The 26,927-nt window shown below is 40.6% G+C and overlaps 1 protein-coding gene across 2 annotated transcripts in view; it reads right to left on the minus strand.

The window, feature by feature from the left end:
• The window catches only part of XKR4 (XK related 4), a 453,736-nt gene that overhangs the window by 19,386 nt on the left and 407,423 nt on the right, over positions 1 to 26,927 (minus strand). The gene's annotated exons all lie outside the window — the stretch shown is intronic.

Consider the following 26,927-nt stretch of genomic DNA (forward strand, 5'->3'; position numbering starts at 1 on the left):
TTGTGAAGTGGGAAAATAACCATGGACCGGAGGCTGTCAGAACTGGGTTGCTGCTTCAACTTTGCCACTTACTACCCTCACGACCTTGGACTATTGTTAAAATAGGTGTCCTCATTTATAAAGTGGGTGATCTCCAAAGCTCCCTGTCAGCTTTGTGATTCCATGATTGAAGGGGATATATAATCACAAGAAACCAGGGACTACCTGGTTTATCTTTCTGCTTGTAAGCAGGATTAAATGTAGTTTATTCACAAAAGACAGTTTATGCATTCTTAAAAATAAAAGATGTCTGTACAACATCCTTGGCAATGTTTCTTGTGATACCTGGTGCACAGTTTGTCCTAGTGCAATCTGGCACTCTTCCTACAGCCTTTATCTGTTCCTTATTGCCTTTCCCATAAAAGAAGTCATGTCCGTTCCCTGTCTTCCATCTCTTAGCTCTTCATAGATTAAAGATAGTGCTGAAATTATTTTTCAATCACTTCTCTTATTTTATCATTTTATTGGCCCCATTTGGTTGGTATTCCCTCTAAAAGTAGGCTTCCAAATGTTAAAAGTCATTTTTATTGTTTTCCTCGAATCTTGTTCCACCTCCTGTGTGGCACAGTTCATCTCTATCGTCCAGATGTGGCCAGGGCTCACCTAAAAGCACACTGGCCTCCTTTAGGAGAGAGCTCTTATGGGAAATTCCTCTGTCACAGAAATGGTATGCCAATCTGCATCGCAGCTGGCTTCCCTAATGAGCTGAACCAAGACTCACCAAGACTTAGAATGGTCTCATCTATTTTAAAGTCTGGCTGGCTTTTTCTTCACCAAATCTATTATTAATCATAACCAGGCCCCATTAAAGCCTTTCTCTTCTTTTGGATATAATAGAAGATATGTTGATTGCCAAGATCTTATAATGGAATTGGTACTTTTTATTCAAAAATATTTTTATAGGGAAGAGCTGTTGTCTATGATCCTTGAAAAATGAAAAGAAAGTACTCTTGTGGAAAAAGACCACACTAATTGACAGGAAATACATTCAACCCCAATAATTATTTCTGATACATCCTGGTTGAGTAAGGTGAACTCCAAAGAACAATTATTGATAAGGAAAATATTTTCTAAGAGCCATTTCTCATATTTCCTCCCAATAAAGTCAGCAGAACAACTAGACATGCTACACTGGGACCTTCAGGTTTTTCTTTTCTTTTCTTTTTCTGGCTAGCACAAAAATCTTTAATTGCTGTAAGTCACAGGCAGCTGTGGTGCTATTTATAGGTCAGTTAGAGACCAGTATACAAAGGAGTTTCTGATAATTTAATTTCTAAGCAACAGAAAACACCGACATCAATTATAAAACAAATTCTGGAGTGAAAAGAGGGGGAAGGAGAAAAAGTTTAAAAAATGACAAAAGAAGGTGAGAGAAATGCGAAATAAAAGGTAATGGGATAATGACTATGCGAACATCTTTATTATCACTTGGGGATTTAAGAACAAAAGATTGTGCCGTTTTAATTTCGACGCTTTTGTAGGGCATAGAAGCCGCTCATATCTCTCTCCTTATGTGTACCACTTGCAAACGTGTAGCTTCTCACTAGACTATGCTCCCTTTGTGCTTTTAAACGCGGCGCCCAGCTGGGTTTCTGCCCGGGAACGCCCCTCCCCTTCCTGCACGCCGGCCTCCTTCAGCACAGCTGGGGCACAGCGCCGCCTTCAGGAAGATAACTGCACCGCCGGTCAGGCTCGCGCCAACCAAAGCGGGGGTGTTAGCGGGGTGGTCAGAATGGTTCTACCAGTTTGCACAGGAAGACGTTACTTAAGGCTGCTTTCCAAAGCAGTGAAAAAATAGTAAGAAAACTTAAAGTACACAGTATCATGAAATGATGATATGATCTGTTGTCAGATTTAAAAGAATAGAAACATTAGCCTCCTTCAAATTACCCTGTAATCTCTACCCCTTTTATTGCGTGTCCTAAAAGAGTAATTCAGCCTGCGTTTGACACTCCAGGAGCTTGTTAAGATGATACTGTAGCCGTAGAAAAATGAAGGCTTTCTATCAGCTTTGCTCTCTCTATATCTTACAATTTAAAAAATCTACACCAAAGGGAAATTTCATGTCCCTGTGATACCCTCTTTATGAATTCTCTGCTTTAGCAATGAGAATTTCTCTTCTTCCTTTGTTGTTGATGATGATGATGATTTTTTGAGACAGAGTCTCACTCTGGCTGGAGTGCAGTGGCACGATCTCAGCTTACTGTAGCCGTCACCTCCTGGGTTCAACCCATCCTCATGCCCCAGCCTCCTGAGTAGCTGGGACCATAGGTGTGTGCCACCACGCCCGGCTAAGTTTTGTATTTTTAGTAGAGAGGGGGTTTCACCATGTTGGCCAGGCTGGTCTCGAACTCCTTGCTTCAAGTGATCCTCCTGCCTTGGCCTCCCAAAGTGCTAGGATTTTAGGCGTGAGCCACCGTGCTGGGCCTTCCTTTGATTATTATTTACTTTTTCTTCTGTTTAACAATTGATTTTTATAAGACAAATATATGCTGAACAGAAAATATGGGGTCATATACAAGTTAAGACCCTTACAACTTCACAAATTCACAACTGCCACAGAACACTTAGTTCTTTTGCTCTTTATACAAATAATACGAGCTCAGTTTTTTCCAGTGCCAAGACAGACTTCCTCAGCAAGGCATGGCCTTATTCTCAGAGTTCTCTGGAGCTTCTGATATGCAGTGGCACAGTGCTGGAACTCAGGAATCTGAGCACTCCTTTAGCTATTAATGTGTATTTTAAGTTGTTATTTGAAAATAATTTCAAACTTACAGAAAAATTATAAGACTAGAAATATTATATTGAACATCTATATTTCATTTGCCCTAATTGTCAACTGACTTTATCATTGCCCTCTCTCTGTCTCTGTCTCTCTCTCTCACCCGTTTGCGATTAAATGCATACATTATGGTCCTTTATCCTAAAATATACCAGTGTTTATTTCCTATGAATAGAGGCATTCTCTTACATAACCACATAAAGTTATCAACTTCAATCAATTTAACATTGACACAGTACTTTAAAAAAATCCACTATCAGTATTCTAGTTTCACCAATTGACATTAACAATGTCCATTCCAAAATTTTTCTCTCCTATACAGGATCAAGTCTAGAATCAGGTACTACATTTAGCTGTTGTATTAATTCAGTTTTCTTTAATCTGGATTATTTCCAAATACTTTCTTTGACTTTATGACACTGACATTGTTTGAAGAGTATAGTACTTGAAAATAAGAAAAAAGGAAAAAAAAAGGTGCTCCTAATTTTGGGTTTACCTGCTGCTTCTTCATGGTTGCATTGCTAGGCAGGAATATATAAGTGACATCGAACAATGTATTTTTTCAGGATCATCATACTAAAATATGACGATTCCTTCAGTGGCCCCAGGAAAAAATATATAATGGGTCTGTCAGTCTTTTTTTTCAAAATAATGAATAGTATATCAGTCATGAAAGCTTGCTTCTAAGATCAAGCTATAAAAATAGCTACAGGGGACTAAAAGGGATTATATATTATTTCTTAAAATGTGAAAATAGGTGATAAGACCTTAGAGCTTACCTAGTGCAATAATCTTATTTTCTAGAAAAGAAATTGATTCTCACTTTGAGAGGTTATCTTCCCTCTCTCCTGCCTCCCATTTATCTTGGGTGAAAATTGTCCTTCTCCAAAGTGAACTCTCCTGCTTCCTAAACAAGGGCGCTAACAGTTAACCTGCCTTTCTCTGGATTCCATCTCCTCCTCTATAAGAGCGCCTTCCCCAGATCTTACAAACATGTAACAAGCCTCCTTTATCCCAAGAAACACCATTGGTGTGATTTTTTTCTATCTCCTCTTCTTTATTTCAGACGTGTCTCCTGTTTTCTCTCCTGTTGTTTCTTGTTCCCCCATTTTGGTCTGGTTGTCCTTTAGCTACTGGCATTGCTTGGGATGCAGTCCTCAGTCCTCTTCCCTTCTCAGCCTTTTTCTGGGTGACCTCAGTCACTCCATGTCTTGAATCCAGCAGACAGCAAATGCCCATCTGGACTCCCAGCCTTTCTGAGCCCCGGAACTGTGTGTCTGACTGTGAGACCTGAAACCCCACGGGCCTACGATGAAATACCTGGAAGCAATCTGGCTGTAGGTGACAACATTTGCTTTCTCGTGGAAAGAACACAGTTCTTCTTCCCTTTATCCCCCCCTGTTGCTAGTGTAATGCCCTTCTCAGAATTAGAGGGAACATGAATTTCCAGATAGGTGGCCACAGTTCTAAGAAAAGGATTTTATGTGCAGCTTGACTGAAATGCCATGTCCGAAGTCACCCAAATCCATGTGTTCATAATGTGCACCATTTTGGGGCATTGCTTCTGTCACTGAACTGAGTCGGGCTGATCTAGATGTCTTTGCTTTCTTACTGTATCACAGCCTGACTAATCAATCTGACTTTGAATACAACAGTTCAATGACCGTAAAGTTGGTATGACAGTTTATTCCATCATTTTGAACTGATTATCAAATAGATATGTATGTAGAGAGATTCTTTTTTTTTGAATACGGGTGGTAAAGGAATTTGGACATATTATAATCCAAGAGTTTTCATTTTGAAACTCTAGACTAGGAGATATCTACTTCTAGCCTTTCAGATTTGTGCATCTGAATTATTGTAGACACTGCTGAGTAAGCCAGAGGCTAATTTCTCAGATGTCTAAGATACTTGTCCATTTTCAATAAAGATTTTTCAGAATAAGGGTTATGGGTCTAATAGTAGCTCATTAGCGAATTAACATTGCAAGAGGAACTGATAGAAATCAATATGATGTAGTCCAAGTGCACAACAAAATTTTGAATTCCTTCCCTCTTCTTTTTGCTTCTCATGGGTTTATGTTCCCTTTAGGGCATCTCTCTTCATGCCCTTGTTTTCCTCCCCTTCTTTCCCCTCCTCCCCTGCTTTAACTGTGCTGTCACCTATTTCCTCTTTTTATTGAACATAGTATGGAATTAAATTATTTAAAAAATAGCTGTGTTACGTGAACCCAGGAGGCGGAGCTTGCAGTGAGCCAAGATCGTGCCACTGCACTCCAGCCTGGGCGACAGAGTGAGACTCTGTCTCAAAAAAAGAAAAAAAAAGTTGTATTAATGACATGTTTGGTGTTCCCCAAATCTAACTCCACATATGTTCTTAAAGCACAAGTAAAGCTCAGAATAAGAAAGGAAGGTACTCTGTTTAAATGCCAGTTGTCTGCTCTAACTATTCTTTTCTTTACCTTTGCTCTGATTCCTGTGGCTTTGCTCCAAATTCAGATTCGATTTCAAGGCTTCCCACAGGGCCCATTAGACGGACTCAACATCACTAAACTCTGCTTTTCATCACCAGTAAATTGCTTTCCTATAACCTTCCTCTAATTTGTGTCTAAAAGCAGTTTAAATGAGAGAGGTAGAGAATTCTGTGTATTAGGATTATAAAAAATGATAGCTTAGAGTATGGTTGAGAACGGGTGTGTGTGGCGGGCAAAAACTGTCATCTCAACTTATGCATTATTTCCTGTTGGAAATAATGGATAAAGGGTTAATGTCGGTTGTAACCCCCCCCCGCCCCTTGAAAACATTATAATCTGAGTCCCTTTGATTTTGAAACCTCTAGACTAGGAGAGGGCTATCTCTGGCCCCCAGATGTAAATTGGGTCTCTCCACAGACATGTTTCCATACCAAGTACCCATTCCTGTTCCTTAAGAGCATGGATCCCACTTTATAATTATGCTTCATTTTGTGCTTGTTTAATTATTGTATTTCTCACTACAGAGGGTCTTTTAGGCGGGGATAAATACTTGTTTATCTTTCTGTCCCCTTGAGCATTGCAAAGTGCTTAACATATATTCAGAATTGACACTTAGAGGGAAAAGAAGGAAGGACGGAAGGAGAAAAAGAAAGAGTATTCAAAATGTAGAGCCAGAACCACAGAGAGAATGAAGTGTTCAAAAGATTTGCATGGTTCTTTATTGTTCCTCTCTTCTGCTTCTTTGCAATTTCAGTTTCAGCTGCAAATGCCAAATCACTGTGTAATAAAATCTGAACTCCTGTTGTGTTGTTTGTGGTCTGGGTGTAAACAAGAATTCGTGGAAATCCCCAGAGCACGCTTCGTAGGATGTACAGCCTAATTCTCTAGATGGAAGAAGCTCAGTAAATTAACCAAGTGCTCGAATTCTTTGATTCTTCCACGAAGAGAATGGGCCTGTCTTTTTCTTTCTCCCTAAGGAGGCCATAACCTTCCCCTGCGACATGCAAGCCAAAGTTTGCACTCTAAGATAAACTTCTGGTCACTGGCCCACATTCACAACCAAACTGCAGCTGGTGAGAAGGGCTCTTTTTTTTTGTTCTAACTTAAAAATTTACTATCATGAACATTTACAAACACACAAAAAAGCAGAGAGAATAAAACAACAAATGCATCCTTCATACGGAATCAACTAAAGGGTTCTCATTGACTTCTCCTTTCTCTTTATTTCCAGAGTCAGAACAGCTGTGCTGATGGCTGGGACTCTCTCAGGACAGCTTGAAAGGCCCGATCTGGCAGCTCTCTGGGCCCACTGGAGCTCTCCTGCCTTGTCTTGTACCTGCCTCTCTGTGCTCCAGCCACACTGCCATCTCTCCATTTCTCAAATGCTACGTAAAGCCGCATTCTCTTCCCACAGATAGAAAATGCTGTGCTCGCCCTTGAAAAGCCTCTCTCTCCAATGAATTCCCACTCATTCCTCAGTTTTCAGTTGAAGCATCATTCATTCCTTTGGGAAACCTTTTCTAGCCCCTAACACCCTGCATTGGTCCTAACATACCTTGGCATGACTGCTGTAGCTCTGTATCTGCGTGGGTACTGACGGATGTGACCCCAGGAGGGAGGATGTGCAGCCTGTGGCTCACCACGGTATCCCCAGCACCTGTCTCTCTGCTTGCCTATTAACTTCCTAAATTAGTGCATTTTCCCCTGTCATTTAAAAAAAAAAAACTTTAATTTTTTCATTTGTATATATCGACAGAGCACAAGTACAGATTTCTTGCATGCCTATGTTGTATTGTGGTAAAGTCTGGGCTTCTATGTGTACCCATCACTCAAATAGTAAACATTGTGCCTGAGAGGTAATTTTTCAGCCCTCACCCCCCTCCACTCTCCCACCTTTTCGAGTCTCCAATGTCTATTATTCCACTCCATATGTCCACATGTACCCATTGTTTAGCTCCCACTTGTGAGTGAGAACATGCGGTATTTGACCTCCTGTTTCTGAGTTATTTCACTTAGGATAGTGGCTCCCAGTTCCATCTATGTTGCTGCAAAAAAACATGATTTCAGTCTTTTTTATGCCTGCATGGTATTTCCATGGTGTACATGTACCATTTTTTAAATCCAATCCTCCTTTGATGGACACTTAGGCTGACTCCATATTTTTGCTATTGTGTATAGTGCCACGATCAACATACAAGTGCAGGTGTCTTTTCAGTATAATCATTTCCTTCCCTTTGGGTATGTACCCAGTAGTGAGATTGATGGATGGAATGATAGTTCTAATTTTAGTTCTTTGAGAAATCTCCATACTGTTTTCCATAAAGGTTGTACTGATTTACATTCCCACCAACAGTGTATAAGCATCCCCTTTTCTCCACATCCTTGTCAACATCTGTTGTTTTTCTGACTTTTTAATGAATGAGTACATTTGCCATACAGTAGCTTTTCTCATATCATTTCCCTCTCTTCCCAACATCATTGCAAACATCTTGACTTCCCTTTTTCTCTCCCCATTTCTTCATCCTTTCTGTTGATTTCAACATTTTTAGAGGAAATTTAAAGTATCTTCTCACAAGTAGTTTTAAGAATGGATGATTTACAACATAACCCTACTATAGAGGTGAGATGATCACATGACCATTCATTACACATATATCTTCTCCTCACACTCTAACCATAATTTTTTCCCCTAAAGGCATGATTTCTAAGTAAACCAACCAACTAACAAACACAATACTGAATTTTAGATGGCAGTATAATATCGATTTCTTGCAGTCAAGAAATTTTATAGTTTCTTTAGTGCATATGAGGCTCATAATCATAGACAAATTAAGAAGGAACAAGCATTTGTTGGGCCCTTGCTTTGTGCACAGTGATACGTTAGGCAACTACAGCCTTTGTGCAATTTAAATGTCATAAGAACACTTTGAGGCAAGTATTGTTTTTTGCAAACAGGCAAACAGAACCAAAAAGAGGTTAAATGACTTGCCCACACTCATGTAATTAGCAATGAGAACAGGCATCAGAAGTCCTGCTTCCAAAGCTCCATCCACCACAATGGATTGGTATGGTTACCTTCACCAACAACCAGAGCATGAGACTTACAAGTGCAGGGACGTGTCAAATCTCCCACAGTTCACACTCACAGGGTACATGGCAGGCTGTGGAGGACCCTGGAGGTCTTTAACTCTTGCCCCCTCTTTAGGCAACTGCTACCTAATAGGCTTGCCTCACACTAATTCCTGTAGGACTGTAGCAACCGTATTGGTGCCAAGGCCAAAGGATCAATTTTTGGATTCTTTTCACAAAATGGATCAGAGGCACAAGCACCTGGGAGGAAAGCCATGCTTTTCTCCTCTTTGCACTTTCTGATCTAAAAGAGGCCTCCTAGTCTTCTTGGATTGTTGCCTGAGGAAAGACAGTTCCATATTTGAGTTGAATCATGTGATCTAAGAGTAGCAGGTCACAAAATGAATATCCAGAGCCAGAATGGTTCCCCATTTCTGCAGTGTGTTTAGAGACTGTCTTCTAGTTACAAGTATAAAAGCAGTAGATCCTCTTGGCTGGAATCATAGCTAATTAACCTAGTTGAAGGAAGGTAATAATTGAAAAAAAAAACGTGACACCCTCTATGCTCAGATCTTTGCTGAGTGCAGTGAAGGGAAGAAAGGTAATACAAGCTCCACCGGGTCTAGGGCTTTCTCAGTATCCCTGCACTGAAGCCATTTTATCTCTGTTTTAAACCTTGTAATAGTTCTGATTAAAAATATTTAAATGCTTTAATATGTTTAGTTTTGGTAGGGATATACTTTCTTTTGGTAATCCATTTGGAGGATTTCTACTTCTTTGCAAGGCAAATTGTAAGTCTGCTGAGGAGATGATAAGGAAAACAACGAATTGAAATTTTAAAAAGTTTTAATATAAAAAGAGTTGAAGGAAGTTGTTGGGAGAAGCAGTGTCTCTCCTCCTTCTTGACAAATATGGAAGATTATTTCCTTCTGGTTGGGAAAACATATCTCAGATAATCTCACATAGCTCCATTCCATTATAAAATTTAGTTTTTTATTAAAATTTCTCAAGAAGACAAATATTTTAAGTGTGGGAATTTGAAACTATCTAAACAATACTTTCTCTGAGAAAAAAATTCTGTAAATGGGAGAAAGCAAGAAGGCCCTCTTCTTTGTTCAGTACTACATATTGCGTGATTAATTTTACACTAAAAATAAAATGATGATACAATAAGTAACCTGAGATGCCCAGTAGAATTAAGTTTTTGTTTAGGGTAAGTTTATTTTCCATCCCACGTTTAAAAAAAAGACACTGAATGATTTTTTTGTTTGTTTTTTTGTTGCTTTTCTACTTTCAGGGGCAGGTGAGAAATGAAGAGGGAAACACGGATGGAGACAGGAAGACAAGCTGTGTCCCTTTCTTACCTGTCCGTGAATGACATGGCTAGAAAACAGCAAGGTTAATCTGCATTTAATGATCCCAGCATGCTTTGGGAGGCCGAGGCGGGCGGATCACTTGAGGTCAGGAGTTCGAGACCAGTCTGGCCAACGTGGTGAAACCCCGTCTCTATTAAAAATACAAAAATTAGCCTGGCATGATGGCACATGCCTGTAATCCCAGCATGATGGCACATGCCTGTAATCCCAGCTACTCGGGAGGCTGAGGCAGGAGCATCACTTGAACCTAGGAGGCGGAGGTTGCAGTGAGCCAAGATCATGCCACTGCACTCCAGCCTGGGTGACAAGAGTGAGAGAGACTCCTTCTCAAAAAAAAAAAAAAAAAAAAAAAGAATCCCAGCATGTAGCAAGCAAGCATTGCTATGTGTCTGACTTTTTCTCATTTATTTCTCACAGCACTACTTCTTCAATGTAAATTTTTTGTCCATTTTACAGATGAAAAAACTGAGGGTTAGAGAAGTGAAATAATCTTACCCAGGGGTGGCACACTTTTTCTGTAGAGGCCCAGATATATATTTTGGGCTTTGTCAGCCATATGGGTCTCTGTCACAAGCATTTGGCTTGGCTGTTATTGAGAGAACACAGCCATAAATACTTAAACAGATGAAAAAATAGGAGGTGGGCTGGATGTGGCCCATGGGCCTCAGTTTCCTGGCCCCTCACTCATTTCACTGGTGGACACATTTCTAACATGTAACAGAAGCAGGATTTACACCCACATTTTTCTGACTTCGAAGTCCTTACACTTTTTCCTATATGCATGGAAACATTTTAGGCCAGTTGTGAAACCTGGTAACTCAAAGAAACCTTTTTAGATGGTTACAGTATGGGCATAGGTGGTGCTGTCTGCATGAAAGTCCAGAGGCACGGTGGCCAGCCAAACAACCAAACAAACCTATGGAACCTCCTGGTGTCAGTACATCCTATACACAAGGTGGAGTCTGGACATGAATAAACCTCTTGAAAAGGGACTCTTTCCACCTGTGGGTATCTGTTAAGGACCGCAGATGCCACATCTCGATACACTTCCTGATTATTGCCAGGACAGCAGGCAAGCGCTTGCAGAGTGAACAGGCATGATAGGTTCAGGCTGGTCCCCTGGGTGCTTCATTCTGCCCCTATTTGTGGGAAGGGCAGCTCTTCCACCCAGCCTCACCCCCGAACATGATGGCCAAAGCCTCTGAGATGGAAATTTAGCTGTTCCTCCTTCCTAGATGTCCCTAAGGTGCCTTTGTAGTCTGCCATGCATGTGAATTCGATGGCCCACATGCCACAAAACATCCGCAAGCATCACTAATATTGACAGTTACTGGCCTATTTAGGGGAATGTGTAATGAGTGCATCCCTGGGAGAGTGAGTCTGCATCCCTGGGGTCTGTAATCAAGTGTGAATTCTAAGGAGAACTACTATCCACTCACCCACATTCAGAGTTATTCATGCTTCGAGGACTTGGAAGGGGGCCCAGAAGATGAGAAATGGTGACACTCACACTGCCTCACACTGGGACCAGGGTGAATGAAACTAAGGAGCACAAGATGTGCTTTGGCAGCAGGTGTTGGGGTAGGTGGCACAAGTAGAGGCGGTGCTCGTGTGGGATGTTCATGATCACACAAGGTGGCACCAATATTTGCATTTGTGAACCTTGAGACCTGAAGCCCTTTTCTGGTAGGACAGCTGGGAGTCTGCTTAAACAAGTCTCTGCCTACCAGGTAGAGAGGAAGGCAGAAAGAACACCTGTGGTGGGAGAGTTTCTCAAGGAGAGACCCCAGAGAGAACACACTGGTGTGCCCATCCATGGAGGGGTGTATTGGTAGCTGTGTTCCAGTGACCTGCGGGTTGCACTCAGAAGGCCCAGACTCAGATCCTCCCCACTTCTTCCTCCTCTCTCCATCCCTCTCTCAATTCTTTCCTCTCATAAATGTTTATTGAACACCTACTAAGTGCCAGGCACTAAGGACACAAACATCGTTCCCTAGAGGAACTGAAAAATCAGCATGGAAGACAGACATATATTTGCAACATACATATTTACAGCATAGTGAGCAGAGTGTAGAGAAGAGAGAACCTGTGCACTAAGGCTTGGTCCAGGAGGGGAAAGGCAGCTCAAGAAGAGATGGGCACAGGCCAAAGCTTGCAGGTGTGGCTGAGGCTGGCCTGGGTGTGTCTGAGGCAGGGCTGAGGAGGGCTGGCCAGAGGAGGCAGGAGGCTGTGGTCATGATATCCCAGACAAAGGGACTCAGGTATCTTCCTGAGGCAGTGGCACCTGAGGCAGTGGCACCTTTGGCAGCCACCTGGCAAGGTGCGTGTACGATCCCTGAGTGGGCAGAGTGTGCCAGAGGGAAGGGGACCCTCCAGACAGAGGCGGGAGTTATCTCAATACTTGGGTGAAGATGGCAGTGAGGGTGGGGAAGCAATTTCTGTGGAGCCCTAGAGGATGCAGAGGTCACTTCTGGAGCTGCGTGCCTCTGGGTGAGTCACTTGACTTCACCCATTTTTCATGGATTTGAGTGAGTGAGAATCAGTGACACCATGTGTCCTTTAGAGCACTTTATGAACAGAAAAGCTTCTCTATAAATATAATTGGCCATTCTGAATCCTAGCTTTGCTTGCAGTTTTGCCCTCCCCACTCCACTCCCCCTCTGGAGCTTTTCAATGCCCCGGGATTGAAGGAAATTTTATTGGAGGATGTTGGTTTGAATAGAATAGCATGACAGAAAAAGAATACAATAAAAGGTACAAGCTACAGAATAAATATTTTTTTCTTCCTTAGAGATATAAAAGAAATGCTTTTGACAGGATAATATTTTTAAAAATCAGCTCAAAGTATGAGATAAAATACTGGCCATTATTTACCTGTGCAGAATGTGTACTTAATATTATTGGCTTAAAGGCCTATGCAATAGAGGCCACTTTGTTGGAAAAAAGGAAGGGTGAAGTCGAAGCTGTTCCAGGATTTGCAGAGAAGTCTGAGACAGAAGCAGGTTTTAGTGGCTTCCTTCCTCAGGATTTTCCTGAATTGTGTACAAGAAAGGAGGGCATGGCCCAGCTCATAATATAGGGCCCCTATATGTGGGGGTTCCTCCCGATGCTGAAAAGAAGGCAGAAAGGGAAGGACCTGGGGGCAAGGGGCTGGTTGGGGGAAGGCAGAAGGTAGAGGGAATGCCTGTCCAAACCCTTCTGAGGTCCTGGGACCTCAATGGACACTTCCTTTGTCTGCTTTTGATTGCTTATGTTTCCTGGCTTCATTCCACAAATAATTTCTGGCAGAAATTGATGCCCTTTAAAAATACCTCACCTTTTACACACAGTAGCTTTCTCTAAGGATCTTGAATATAGAATTGGTTCCTTGGCCTGCGGGGTTCAGGGGGAGCAGAAAAAGGACTTTTTCTGTGTGTCTGGGGTGGGAAGGGACTGGAACCACGGCTTCTGTCCTATTTTCCAGGGTCCCACCCCCTGGGTTGCTTCATTTTTACTCTGTCAATAAAAAGAACGTGGCTTGCTGCTGGGACCATTTAATAATGCAGCAATAAATTGTGCTTTCAAGCCCAGCAGTGCCTTTCTAGGTGATTTACAAAAAACAACTCAATACCCTGAGGACAAGGATGGGTAGCATTCTCTGCTCTAATGGTTGGACTGGCTGGGAGAAAGCCCACCGTGTGAGGACCCCAAGGGCTCAGAAGTGGCCCAGACTTCTCAGTCACCCTTCTCATCGCAGGGCACGGGACCTGGGCCAATGCTCCTGCAACTCTTAGGGCATCACTTGGCATGCTCCTTTACACGCTGTCTCTGGGAGATGCTCAGGGCTTTTGAAAAAGGAAAAAGTTTTTCCTGGGGAAGACAGACTATGAGAGCATCTAGTAATATGATGAAGATCACCTTGGAGAGGAGAGTAACTCACTGCTCTTTTTCCGGAGCAGCAGCTTGATCTCAGCTGACACAGTTTAGGATTTAGGATCAGATGTGGGGTGGGAGGGGGCCACACTGGGGCCCTGCAGGGCTTTGGGAGAGTGGGCTCCTCTTCATTATCATCTGCCCATCCCTGAGTTTAGGACCCCATCAGTTGCAGCCTCCTATCTGTCCTCCTGGTAACCCCTCTCCCTCCCGTGGGGTTTTTAGTTTGTAATTAAAATGAACTGTCTATGATGGAAATCTGACCAAATATCTCCCCAGCTGAAAACCCTTCAAGGACTCCCTATTTATGTCCCCACAAGATAAATGACATACCAAGTCCTTCCAGAATTGCGCCTTCCCGCTTCTCGTCCACTTTCTGCCTGGAGACCCCCTTCCTCTCTCTCCTGGTCTCAGGGTCTCCTTTCTCCACCTGAAGGACTCCTTTGCCCACCTGGAGGACTCCTGGGATCCTGGCTTAGGAAGCCGTTTTGTCCCTTTCCATCCTCTCTGCCACCTAGGCCTTCTGCATGGCCTTCTTGCAGTATTGACTTTCCCTGAGGACTCAGCCTGTGGGTGTCTCTCCTGCCCCTGGGAGGGGAGACACAGGGGCCATTCTGCCTGCTGGGTGTGGGTCTGTCACCTTGAGCAGATCCCAAGTAGGTTCTGCTCTTAAATCCAAGGACTGTGCTGGGGTTAGGGGAGAGAGAGGCTGTGGAAGTGCTTTGTAAACTGTAGAGTTTTACAAATACTAGGTATTACCTCCATCATTCAGAAAACAAAGCCCAAAGGAAAGAACCTCACAGTCTTGGTTAACCAGGAGCACTATGAACTTTCTTTTAGAAAATCGCTGGCTGTGAGAGATGCCTTTCTTGCCGAAAGAATAGATGATCAGACCTATGAAGGATCCTTCTAGTCTAGGGTTCTTAGAGGATGAAATGGCTGGCACTTTGGCAGCCTTTAGAAACTTGGCGTGTGATAACCAGCTTCCAGGTTCAGGAGTACCAAGGCCAGTCCAGCCAATCTTTTCTAGTATAACCTTATTTTTAGAGATAAATGAGCCTTTCACCAGCTTATGTGAATTACTTCCATATTTGTCATGGATGATTATAGAGAGATTCTTCCCCATACACACTCCTAGGAACAGGAGTCACCTTTTAGCAGACCTGCCAAATTTTGAGGTGCTCTGATAATTACTGTATTTTTTAAATAACAAAATTCTGTTTGGGAAGGCCTACATATTTGAAGTGACCTAAATCATTGCACGTTTGGGCTGATTATAGAAATTTACTGACAGAACCAGTGAAACAGAGGACAAGATGGAAACGAAAAAGGAAGTACAGAAATTTAATTCAGTTTAAGAAGCATTCCTGGAAGTATGAGTTCACAATTAAGTTTTGGATCTTACAAATCAACCTCTTGAAGCAACATAGTGAGTAGTTCTGAAGATCATAAATGGCAAGAAAGAACCTTGGTCAGGTGTTGTCTCTAGTAAGCGCCTCACACGCCTGTTCAGAGCAGTGCTACGTATTCAACAGGCAGCGGAGGACAGAGGCAGTGCTCCCCAACTATGCCTTCTAGAAGACTGAAAAATGATGATGAAGGAAAGAAGTAAACTGTTTCAATCCATATATTATTTGATTCGTATTTGTGACTAAGATAATGAATTAAATAGTATACATTGACATTCAGCTATTTCATCTCCAGTTCCAAAAGTTTATATACTTAAGTTGGCTTCAAAACTGTTTTATATGTTCTCCTTTCATTGGGAAAATGGAGGGTTGCTTTATACTAAGACTCACCTCAAAGTCAAGTCAGTACACGAATCCCCTGTCCCAGGCAGTCTGTAGCCTGAGTTCAGTGACCCTGATGAATAAGCAGCGATGACTCCATTCATTTTCACATTGTTGTGTTCTTTTCTGATTTCTTTATACTCAGTTGTTCAATTCAGTAAACACTAACTGAATGCCCACCTTGGGTTGCCCCAAGCTAGCCCCTGGGAATGCTCAGGACCTCCACCTCCTTCTCTCTTGAACCTCTTGTGTTCTCTGAACTGTATCTGGGTCTAGTCCTCCATCATCCTTCCAGGCTGACAAGTCTGTGATGCTTGCTTGAGCCATCTCCTTTGAGAAACCCATCCTGTCCTCTCCCTACTGGTGGCCAGAAAGAAGCTTCTCCTCTGTGTGACTTAATTGTCAAGCTACTTGTCAGCCTTTCTCTTTTGTGGCATTCATGAGGGTAGGGACCGAGATCTATTCATTGCTGTACTTCCAGAAACAGAAAATGCCTAGCACAATTGATAATTATTTGATAAGTTGTATTGAATTGAACAGAATTGAATTTAGAGATGCTCTAAATTGAGGTATGGCTTGGATGCTGTTTTTGCTGATAAAAAAATACAAATGACCTGGATCAGGGACTGCTTATTAGCATCCTGGGGACTGAAATAGCCCTTGAGGACAGACCGTATAAAACACAAATCATTAAGAATCCAACGTGCATTCCTTTCCTGACCAAGACATGTCCCTAATAGGAGAGAAGTAAGTTCAATTCATGCCATCACTGCTTGTAAAGGTTTTTCAATTAGGAATTTGTATGCTAGCTAGCAATAAAAGAACAGTAATTTCCCAAGACAGAGACTTTTAAATGGAAATGACCAATTCCACATTCAAGGCTCTTTCTAAATCTTTGAAAATGGATGAGAATCGTGGAGAAATAGGAACACTTTTACACAGTTGGTGGGACTGTAAACTAGTTCAACCATTGTGGAAGTCAGTGTGGCGATTCCTCAGGGATCTAGAACTAGAAATACCATTTGACTCAGTCATCCCATTACTGGGTATATACCCAAAGGATTATAAATCATGCTGCTATAAAGACACATGCACACGTATGTTTATTGCGGCACTATTCACAATAGCAAAGACTTGGAACCAACCCAAATGTCCAACGAGGATAGACTGGATTAAGAAAATGTGGCACATATACACCATGGAATACTATGCAGCCATAAAAAATGATGAGTTCATGTCCTTTGTAGGGACATGGATGAAGCTGGAAACCATCATTCTCAGCAAACTATTGCAAGGACAAAAAACCAACTACCACATGTTCTCACTCACAGGTGGGAATTGAACAATGAGAACACATGGACACAGGAAGGGGAGCATCACACACTGGGGCCTGTTGTAGGGTGGGGGGAGGGGTTAAGGATAGCATTTGGAGATATACCTAATGTTAAACTTAAAGTATAATAAAAAAATAAAAAAAAATCCAACAGTAATAATAAAAAAAAGAAAATGGATGAGAATCAATTATTTTCAGCTTTTATAAATATATGTATAGGGGTGCTTTGATAGTATTAAAGAAACCAAGTCTAAGTTCTCAACAAAAACTCTGGATTTATACATGTCTCAGACTTTGGGGTTAGTACAATACAAGGGACTGAAAAATTTGGCGATGCTGTTATATATGTGATCCAATGGCTGTGACAATCATGTGATCATTCTGAGGCCAATAGTCCCCATTAAGCTTATTCTGAATGATAAACTTGTAAAAAAGACTTGAACCAGATAATCATAAAGAAACATATCTCAGTAAATGATTGATAGAGAATAAGAAAAAAAAGTGACACCACAACCCTAAGCTAATATTAACTGAGCTTCCAAGAAGCCAAAGTGAAAAAAAAATTTAATGAGTTAAATAATTCTTGTCATTGGATAAAAGCAAGTAGTAATTGTCCTTGTGGAATATTCTGTCAGCAGTGAACCAGCATAGTCATTGCATTTTCCGTGGAATGCAATAAATGCTGCATTCACAGTTTATTGCTTGCATTATATACTTCATCAGAAATCTAAACCAACTCGTATACACAGTAGGTCTGTATGGACTTTTCATCTCTGAGTTGAAACACAATGAGGGCAGAATGGACTTCGTGTCTGAGTCAAGCAGGCACAAAATCAGCTTTTCTCAGATATTAGTTAGGGAAAGGGGAAGTAGGTCATGGGCAGATAATGGACTGGTATGCACATTAAATGATCTCTACACTATTAACAAGATGAGATCTTAAACAAAGATGGTGCAAGGTGGAAGACGGGGTGTTGACCTTCCTAGGGCTTCAGCCAAGCTCTTAATAAGACACTAAGAGAAAGGAAGGCATACATGAAGTCAGTGCTGCTGCTGGGGGTAGTGACTGATCAAGGCACTGCAGTACAGGTCTATAGTGTGTGCCTGATCTGCAGCTTTTCCTTCTGGCTGAGGTCTTGAGTGGGAAACCTTGTGGCTGGTATCTGATTTTTGCTGTGAGCCTTTCAGGCCTATCTATTTGATCTCTAGTTAGTAGAGATGCCAGACTGATTCAGGAGTCCTCTCCTACATCACCCACTGCCCTAAGTCCTCCCAGATGCCCTGTGGGCTGAGAGAAAACACCTGTTGGGTTTAATTTGCATTTCATGCATTCGTGGGAGAGGGGGCACACACACAAAAAAAACCTCTGAAAGGATACAGGCTGTGTTTTGGGAGGGGAATCTCATTCTGTCTTTCAATTACTTCAGAGCTATAAAATGGTGGCTACTGCCAGTTAGAAGTTAAAGCATTTGCACACATTTATGTTGAGCAGTGCAGAACCTGTATGACCACATATGACAGCTCTTGAAAAAGTTGCTTTAAAAGTTCAAATATATATTTTGATATAGGAAGATTATTTGGTGTCATGATGGACATGGCCTGATTTAAAACAAATTACTTCATGTATCTTAGTATCTGTTTTAGTTTTCCTGTTTTTAAAAATCAGGTTGTTCAACCAAAAAGAAGATTAATAAGGAGATAGAGGACTTCAGCAGCAAATACATTTTTCTTAAGCACCCATGCAACATTCTCCAGGATAGACCATACATTAGGCCACAAAACAGGTCCTAAACCATTTCAAAGGACTGAAATTATAGAAAGTGTCTTTTCGGATCACAATGAGATGAAACTAGAAATGAATAGCAGAGGGAAATCTGTAAAATTCACAAATACATGGAAATTAAACTACATACTCTTTATTTTTATTTTTTTAAAATTTGTTTTTTTTGAGATGGGGTCTTGTTCTGTTGCCCAGGCAGGAGTATCATGGTGCAATCATAGCTCACTGCAACCTGGAACTCCTGGGCTCAAGGGATCCTCCTACATCAGCTTCTCAGGTAGCTGGGACTATGGGTGTGTGCCATCATGCCTGGCTATTTTATTTTATTTTATTTTATTTTATTTTATTTTATTTTATTTAGTAGAGATGAAGTCTTGCTATGTTGCCCAGGCTTAAACAACATACTCTTAACCAGTGGGTCAAAGAAGAAATCACAAGGGAAATTATAAAATATCTTGAGACAAATAAAAATGAAAAAACAACACAGCAAAAACTAATAGATGCAGCAAAGCAATGCTAAGCTAAAACATCTATAGATATAAATGCTCACATTGAAAAATAAGATCTCAAATCAATAATCTAACTTTACACCTTAAGAAACTATAAAAAGTAGAACAAACTAAACACAAAGCTTGCCGGAGAAAGGAAATAATAATAATTAGAGCAGAAATAAAACAGAGAATAGAAAAACAATAGAGAAAATCAAGAAAACCAAAAGTTAGTTCTTTAAAAGGATCAACAAAACTGACAAATCTTTAGCTAGATTAAGAAAAAAAAAAGAACCTCAATTATTAAAATCAGTAGCAAAAGTTGGGACATCACTACCAATTTTACAGAAGTAAAAAGAATTATAAGAGAATACTATGAAGAGTTGTATGCCAATTAGAATTGGGTAATCTAAAAGAAGTGGACAAATTCCTAGAAATACAAAATCTACCAAGACTGAATCATAAAGAAATAAAAAATTTGAACAGACCTATCACTAGTAAGCAGGTAGCATCTGTTAGGCAAAACCATCTAACAAAGAAAAGCCCAGGGATCTGATGGATTCCCTGGTAAATTTTACCAAATATTTAAAGAGGAATTAACATAAATCCTTCTCAAATACTCTCAAAATACTGAAAAGAAGGGAATAATTCCTACTTCATTCAAGAATTACCTTTATACCAAAGCTAGATAGAAACACTACAAGTAAAGAAAACTACAGCTGGGAACGGTGGCTCACGCCTGTAATCCCAACACTTTGGGAGGCTGAGGTGGGCAGATTGCCTGAGGTCAGGAGTTGGAGACCAGTCTGGCCAACATGGTGAAACCCCATCTCTACTAAAAAAAAAAAAAATTAGCCAGGTGTGGTGGGGTGTGCCTGTAATCCTAGCTACTTGGGAGGCTGAGACAGGGGAATTGCTTGAGCCAGGGAGGTGGAGGTTGCAGTGAGCTGAGATCGCATCACTGCACTCCAGCCTGGGTGACAGAGTGAGACTCTGTCTCAAACAAAACAAAACAAAACAAAACAAAACAAAACAAAACAAAAACAACAAAAAAGAAAACTACAAACCAATATCCCATATGAACATTGATGCAAAAATCCTCAACAAAATACTGGCAAACTGAATTCAGTAGCATACTAAACGGATTTTGTACCATGACCAAGTAGGATTTATTCCTGAAATACAAGGATGGTTTAAGATATAAAAATTAATTAATGTAATATAACACATTAACAGAATGGAGGGGGAAAACACACCACATTATCATCTCAACAGATGCAAAAAAAGCATTTGACAAAATTTAACACTATTTCAAGATTAAAAAAACTCAACAAACTAAGAATAGAAGGAAACTACCTCATCATAATAAAGGCCATAAACGAAAAGCCCACAGCTAAAAAAATACCTGATGGTAAAGGACTGAAAGCTTTTCTTCTAAGGTCAAGAAAAAGACAAGGATGCCCACTTTTGCCACTTCTCTTCAAAGTAGTATTAAAAGTCCCAATCAGAGCAATTAGGCAAGAAAATGAAATAAAAGACACCCAAATGAGAAAAGAAGAATTAAAATTATCTCTGAAGAGATAACATAATTTGTAGACAATTCTAAAGATTCCACAAAAAACATGACAGAACTAATAAGCCAATATTGCAAAGTTGCAGGATAAAAAATAAATATAAAATCAGTTGTGCTTCTATATGCTAACAGTGGACAACATGAATATATTTGCAATACATATAACGGAAACATGAAAAGGAAATTAAGAAAAAATTTCATTTATAATAGTTTGAAAAAGAATAAAGTACTTATAAATTAACCAAAGAAGCAAAAGATATGTATATTGAAAACTACAAACTGTTGCTAAAGGAAATGAAAGAAGCCATAAATAAGTGGAAAGATATCCTGTTTTCATGGGTTAGAAGTCTTAATATTGTTAAGATGTCAATACTACCCAAAGTGATCTACAGACTCAGAGAAATACCTATCACAATGACATTTTTTACAAAAATAGAAAAATCCATCCTAAAATTCATATGGAATCACAGAGATCCCAGAAAAGCAAAAATAATCTTGAAAAAAAAATTTGAATCACAATTTCTGATTTGAAAGCTTACTACAAAGCTACAGTAATCAAAACAGTGTAGTACTGACAGAAAGACAGACAAATAGACCAATGAAATAGAAGAGTGAGCCCAGAAATATACCGCCACATAGATGGTCAAATGATTTTTGACAAGATTGCCAAGACATTCAATGGGGAAAGGAAAGTCTTTTCAACAAATGGTCTGGGAAAACATATGCAAAAGGGGTGGACTCTTACCTTAAACCACATGCAAAAATTACCTAAAATGGATCAAAAGCCTAAATGTAAAAACTAAAAGTAGAAAATTCTTAGAAGAAAATATAGAGGAAAAGCTTTATGATATTTGATTTGGCAATGATTTCTTGGGTATGACACCAAAAGTATAGGCAACAAAAGAAAAAAATAAATTGGACTTCATCAAAATGTAAATCTTTGTACATCAAAGGATACTATCAACAGAGTAAAAAGACAGTCATAGAATGGGAAAAATATTTGTAAACCATATATCTGATAAAGATATATTAAAAAAAAACTATAACTCAATAACAACCTCCCCACCGCAAAATTCAACTTAGAAATGGGCAAAGGAATTTGAACAGATATTTCTTCAAAGTGGTTACACAGATGGCCAATAGCACATGAAAAGATACTCAGTATCACTAAGGATTAGAGAAATACCAATAAAAACCATAATGAGATATAATTTCATATTTCATACCTATTAGTATGGCTATTACTTAAAAAAAAAAGAAAATAGCAGGTGTTGGTGAGAATGTGAAGAAATAGGAATACTTGTGTACTGTTGGTGGGAATGTTAAATGGTGCATCCCGTATGAAAAACAGCATGTCAGTTCTCCAAGCAATTAAACATAGAATTACCACATGATCCGGCAATTCCATTTCTGGATACATAGTCAGCCCTCTTTGCCCATGGGTTCTGCATCCATGGATTCAAATATATTTGAAAAACATTGAAAAAATATATTTTTCGAATTGAAAAGATTCATGGATCAAAAATATTTGAAAAAAGAGGATGGTTGTCTCTGTACTCAACATGTACAGACTTTTATTTTCTTGTCATTATCCCCTAAACAATATGGTTTACCAACTCCTTACATAGCATTTACACTGTATTGTACATTGTAAGTAATTTAAAGATGACTTAGAGTATATGGGAAGATGTGCTATAGGTTATAGAAATACTACACCATTTTATATAAGAGACTTGAGCATTTGTGGAGTCTGCTATCCCAGGGGGTCCTGGGACCAGTACCCCATGGATACTGAGGGATGACTGTATACCCAAAAGAACTGAAAGCAGGGACTCAGAAAGATATTTGTTCACCCATGTTCATAACAGCATTATTCACAATAGCCAAAAAAGTGGAAACAACCCAAATGTTTATTGATGGATGAATGGATAAACAACATGTTATATATATATATGTATGTATTTACAACATACACAATAGAAAATTATTCAGTCTTAAAAAGGAAGGAAATTCTGACACGTGCTACATGGACGAACCTTGAAAATATTACAATAAGTGAAATAAGTCAGTCACAAAAAGACAAATATGGCATGATTCCACTTCTATGAGGCACCTAGAGTAGTCATATTCATAGAGATAGAAAGTTGAATGGTGGTCGCCAGGGGCTGGAGGTGAGGGGAGAATTAACAGTTAGTGTTTGATGGGTACAGAATTTCAGTTTGGGAAGACAAAACATTTCTGGAGATGGATGGTGGTGAATGTCTCAGAACAGTGTGAATGTACTCAATGCCATTGAACCGTACACTTAAAAATGGTTAACATGTTATGTAAAATATACATAATATCAAACCATAAATTTTATTTTGCATATATTTTACTACAATAAAAACAATCAGGAGCTATTTCTAATAAACTTAACAGTTCAAGAGGAAGTTGTACACCGTCGCTGAGTACTAATTTGGCACCAGATACATTTAGGTTTCTATAAAGTTTTTTAAAAAATTGAATTTGTTGCTTTACATTGACTAGTCCCTCCAATCTGCCACAAGCCTTGGCATTCTCTACAGTATTACACCTGTCTGTTCTACTTAACTGATTACCTGCCAGGGCTCCAGAGTTATGTAAATTTGAAACTCAAGTAACTCTATCTTGCATCTCTCCTGTTTCTATCTATCAGCTTGCCAGCACATATCTTTTGGGTGAAGAGCCATTCTTAGTTACTTGTAGGCATGTGTGTATAATGGCAAAGGCTGTATTTTGAACCTGGGTTTAGAACTAGAGTTGAATGCTGGTTCTACCTATAGCTCCGTGACATGCAGAGCTTCAGTATTCTCATTTGTGGAATAGGGATAGCAACATTAATTTTTTAGGGGTTTTGCAGGGTTAAATGAGACTGTAAATACAAAAGCACCTAGCGTGTCCCTGTCAGACACCGGAAGGTTCAGCAAATGTTGGTTTCCGTCTTCTCTTTGCCCCCATAAGTGATCAGTCTTCCCATGAGAGGGAATAGTGACGGTGTCATACAGTTTTCCTAGATTAGGGTTGGAAAAGGACAGAGGAGGGTGGTTTAGTAATTTCCATAAGGGTCTCCTGTGGTGAGCTAGACTGTAAGATCCTAGATGAGAAGGACTCTTGTCTACTTTGTCTTTTAGCTGTATGTCTAACATGCTGCTTAATAAGTGCTTAGAGAATAATGGGTGGAGCTTGTCAATGTGGTAAAATAAGCATCATAATGACATTCACCTATCTTTGATGACAATCTCAGGGAGAAAAATAGGTCATCTGGACCTTTGAGAATAGAATATGGCTTTCAATACTGGTGAAGATATCTTATACTTGCAGAAATATGGAGAAAAAATAAAGCCAGGAAAACAAGGGGAATTCAAGGATTATGATTATTTTTTCCTTGTTGCTGCAATGTACTTGTTACATTAAGTTTTGTTTTGTTTTGCTTTTTGGCCCAATTTGAAGGAGCAGATGCTTTTCCCAGAACTTCTGAGTAGCTTGCTCCTCATTGTGCCCTTCCTCCCTTCAGGACAGAGCATTTCGAGGACACCTTTCAGGCAGTAAAAGCATTTCCTCTCACCTTTGCTCTCAAGCTCTAGAGAAGGAAGACGGAAGAGATGAAAGAAGAAAATGAATGTGATAACATTTTTGACACTGGCTATTATATTCTTTCCTCTTACTTTCAAGAGGTATGCATACTCTGTTTCATATAGACACAAGGAAGGCACACCTAGGGATTGAGAAATTCACATACTGGAGGAAAATCTCCAGGCTCCATCCTGAATTACAGTGATAACCCAAACAAAACAAAGCAAAATCAGAAAGGAGAACTATTTGCTAAAGACAGCGCAACAGCTGGATATTCAGCCGACTGCTGTGTAAATATATAAATAAAGACCAAATTAGTATTATTAGTGTGTGACAGCTCTCTCTGCCAAGCTGCTGTAGTCAGTTGCCTTGAATTCTTTTCATCATCTTTGCAAGTCTCAGTTCAGTGGCGTGATCAGTCCCAGGGGCCATCTCACAATAGGTCACTGCAGATGTGAGGAGAACAAGTTCTCTCTGCCTGTTAACAGACCACACTTCTGGAACACTTTTCAGGTTCCTAACTTGTAAATTTTCTAAAATAACACCAGAAAAGATATTTGCCCGTCATTATTTTTGCAAAAATGAAGCTCTCTGGAGTGGAATAACTCTGTCCTCGGGGTCCCAAGGACTATCTGATGTGTGTCACATGGTAGGTGGGAAATGATTTTCAAACAGTGGGATAAATAGTATTGAGAGAAAAGTTGCATTGATTTAAGGAACATGTTAATAACCCCCTTCTTTAAAGGACGTCTATGCTCCAGGCATTTAAAATAATGATAATGTCACCTTAATGTCAAATTTCAAAGTGCTTCCCCATACATTATCTTAGCATAGCCTGTGGGTTTCATATTTTCACATTTAATGTTTAACTTTGGTGCCTATAGTTTCTATAAGATTACTATCCAGAAGTCAGTCGACATTCTTTCTGGATTCTGAAGATATTTGTTAACGTTTCCTCAACTAACCAGGAGAAGACCAAATAAAAAAAGGAGGATTTCATCTTATGTTTGATTGAAATGTCAGCAGATAAATTGGCTTTATTTATGGCCTTGAATATCTTGCCCCTGAGGCAGACTGCCTGGGAGTGGATGGATCCTAGAAAGTCAAGTCCTTTCGCTTCTCTGAGTCCCAATTTCCTCATCTACAAAGTGGAAACTCAGTTTTTCAGAAAATTTGGATGAATTTCCATTGCAAGTATCCAATGCTAGGGATATAGACATAAAGTAGTGAGCTTCTCTCTCTCTCTCTCTCTGTCACTGTCTCTCTCAGGGTCTTATTCTGTTGCCCAGGGTGGAGTGCAGTGGCAGGATCAGAGCTCACTGCACCCTTGACCTCCTGGCCTCAAGCGATCCTCCTGCCTCAGCCGCCTGAGTAGCTGGGACTACAGGTGCACACTACTGGCCCCAGCTAATTTTTGCATTTTTTTGTAGAGATGACCATGTTGTCCAGGCTGGTCCAAAATTCTGACCTCAAGTGATCCTCCCACCTCGGCCTCCCAAAGTGCTGGGATTACAGGGGTGAGCCACTGTGCCCGGCCCTGCATCACCCCGTTTCACAGCAGCCAGGCGACCCCTGGAGACTGTAACCTTCCTGCTAGGATGCGCTCGGTGCCTGGACAGGACTGGTGACAAAGCCTGCTGCACGGGCCAAGCAGAGGTGCCGGGGACATGCACCATCCTGACCCTCTGCACATGACCTGACCCCCTGCATGCCCTGTCCAGGTTCACTCTGGGACGGAAGGCGACCGTGGGGATCCGTCTTCCCTAGCAGTGGGACCGGGTTAGTCCAATTAGACAGGTGGGCCTTAGGGCGCAGCGGCTGCCAGAGCCCATCCTTGGAGGTTAGGCCACGGGAGGCTGAGGTGTGTGGTCCCCAGCTGAGGCGCTTTTGGTCTTTTCTTAGCAAACACACATTCAGAGATATTTTATTATTAAGAATATCAAGACAGCAACAAAGAGTAGTCTTAAACCCCAATCGGAGCCCTGCAAAGCCAGGCCCTGCACCCCTCTTCTGGCTCCCTCCCTAATCCTCGGGGCCAGCCTGGAGTGGGTGTGACCAGAGGGCTGAGTGTGGAACAGCAGCGGGGATGGGTATCTGAGTCTGGGAGATCCCGGGCCAGTGGTGTAGGGTCTTGCAGGAGAGCATGAGGACTTTGGGGTTCACTCGGTGTGAGGTGGGAAGGTATCAGGGGCTCTTGAGAAGAGAGGTGACAGGATCTGGCTTGGGTCTCACAAGAATCCCCAGGCTGTTGTGTGGTCACTAGACTTCAGGGACAAGGGCTAGTGCAAAGAGGCCAATAAGGTCATTGGAATAATCCAGGAGGCTCGAAATAGGAGAAATGTACATTGCACATTTGTGTTTGACACTTGCATTTGTTTACTTGAATTTGGATTGAATGTCGGGTGTGAACAAGAAGACTCAAGGATGATGCCAAAGGTCTTGCCTGAACAACTAGAAGAACGAAGTTCACATTTTCTGAAGTGGGGTCTTCTTGGGAAGACAATAAAGATTATAATGGGACTTATTTCACTGGATTGTTTTGAGGGTAAAAAAGTTAATAAAGCAAAAGGTTAGAACAGACACATAAAATAAACATTCAATAATTATTGGTTATTATTTTCCCAACTTTATAAACATCAAAAAAATATAGTCAATAAGCTGCCTGTTATGATGGCCCATTTAAAAACATATTAAAAACACACACAAACAAATCCTCCC

The sequence above is a fragment of the Gorilla gorilla genome, chromosome 7 (assembly GCF_029281585.2).
Source record: "Gorilla gorilla gorilla isolate KB3781 chromosome 7, NHGRI_mGorGor1-v2.1_pri, whole genome shotgun sequence".
Taxonomy (NCBI): Eukaryota; Metazoa; Chordata; class Mammalia; order Primates; family Hominidae; genus Gorilla; species Gorilla gorilla.